We start from the raw sequence: 2027 nt of genomic DNA on the forward strand, positions 1-2027 counted from the left end.
GAAATACTCATCTAAACTCAGCGTAATTATTAGCTGATAAATTACATGCGACGATAACCAACATGAATACCTATGTAATTGATACCTGACTAATACGCCTATAGGTACCTATATTACTGTCTATGTCAACACCAGACGTACGTACCTTGAGATTATGAAATACTAATAACAGTATTACCAGTACCTACCAACAAGCTTGAATTTTATTATTGTAATTACACATTGGAAATCGACGAAACAAGTTACTATCAGGTTGTGAAAGACGCATTGGGAAATTCATTCAACTTCGTTTGGATTTTCTTTGTAAGTTCTTTATCATGCTATCGATATGTGTTACTTCACCAAATCTTCGAGTGCGAGTTAGTAGTTAGTACCTATGTCTTTATCATTAATATGTGATCATTAATATCAATCATTAATATGTAGTTAGTACCTATGTCTTTATCATTAATATGTGAGTGGTTGGAGCTTGGTTGAAATAGGACACAAAAAAGCCTATAGGAGAAAAGATCACCAAGAAGAACTTGATAAAGAAAGATGCGAAGAACACCTATGTCTTTATCATTAATGTGTGAGTGGTTAGAGCTTGGTTGATATGGTGTTGAAATAGGACACAAAAAAGCCTTTAGGAGAAAAGATCACCAAGAAGAACTTGATAAAGAAAGATGCGAAGAAAACGAGAAGAGCAAAGAAAGGAGAAGACAAATACTGCTAGATCTAAGCGAGAAAGAATTTGAATTTCAAAGAGATACCTCTATGTATAGTAGTCTATAGATAGATTTTTAGGTAGGTAGGTATCTGAAGATTCAATTAATTGATAATCGCAATTAATCAGCGACGAAAATAATTGCAATTAATCACCCAACATGTTTATTTACACGGAAATAACACGCGAAAGCATTAGTAATTATGACATAAGGTAGTTATAACTTAACGTTAGGTAACCCAGGACCTACCTGGTCATTATCAGAGGTAAATACACTCTCCCTGGTTTTGATGCAATTAATTACCCAACATGTTTGTTTACACGGAAATAACACGCGAAAGCATTAGTAATTAAGACATAAGGGAGTTATAACTTAACGTTAGGTAACCCAGGACCTACCCGGTCATTATCAGAGGTAAATACACTCTCCCTGGTCTTAATGATGAGTTTTTTAACTGCACATTATGTGTTACGAGTTACCGGAGTGACAGTAAAATGAACAATTGGAGTCATTGAGTCATCAAGTTGGACTTGATGATGAGTTTTTTAACTGCACATTATGTGTTACGAGTTACCGGAGTGACAGTAAAATGAACAATTGGAGTCATTGAGTCATCAAGTTGATGATGGCTGACAACTTTATGAGAGTTAGAGAACGGGACAGCTTTTGTTCTGGTTTCAGAGAGGAGCTTTCGGAATCGTTTTCCTCTGATTGCATTGGTCGTTTATTGCGTTACTAGAATAATTTCTCACTGAACTTCAGACAATTCATTTCATAAATAAGGTTTGATTTTATGTCCGCGATGACAGCAATCTTATCAACATCTTTTTCTTCAAAATTAATTTTAGTACAGTATTTTTACTTCCTATTACAATTTTTCCAAGGTTTCCTTTGGTTTTTTGTTTCATTTGATTTGTCAAAATATCAATAATGTTTCATAACACAAGCAGTATCGATATCGATGTTATACAGCGTACTTCATTAATTTATAGTATGTATTATCACACAGAATATAATTAATTGCCTCGACAATACCTTTTACATTTCAATTTGTATCTCACATGTGATTAATTCTCCAGAGACGACTATGACGTTTCCGTTAGCTTCATTATCGTACAGCGTACTTCATTAATTTATAGTATGTATTATCACACAGAATATAATTAATTGCCTCGACAATACCTTCTACATTTCAATTTGTATCTCACATGTGATTAATTCTCCAGATCTGTGATTAGTTTACAGTTGTGCCTGTATTACAGTTGTACGTACCTGTAACGGGAATCCTGACATATCGGCAAGTATGTTTCATGTAAGACG

The 2027-nt window shown here is 34.1% G+C and overlaps 1 long non-coding RNA gene across 1 annotated transcript; it reads right to left on the reverse strand.

Annotated features, from left to right (window-relative positions):
• Positions 1 to 278: 278 nt before the first annotated feature.
• Positions 279 to 723, reverse strand: LOC113471522. Its single transcript, XR_003394190.1, has 3 exons — positions 679 to 723; positions 434 to 550; positions 279 to 374 (listed from the first exon to the last, which is right to left on the reverse strand). It is a non-coding gene; the product is annotated as an uncharacterized LOC113471522 (long non-coding RNA).
• Between the last annotated feature and the right edge of the window lie 1304 nt (positions 724 to 2027).

The sequence above is a fragment of the Diaphorina citri genome, unplaced genomic scaffold (assembly GCF_000475195.1).
Source record: "Diaphorina citri unplaced genomic scaffold, Diaci psyllid genome assembly version 1.1 scaffold2573, whole genome shotgun sequence".
NCBI lineage: Eukaryota > Metazoa > Arthropoda > Insecta > Hemiptera > Psyllidae > Diaphorina > Diaphorina citri.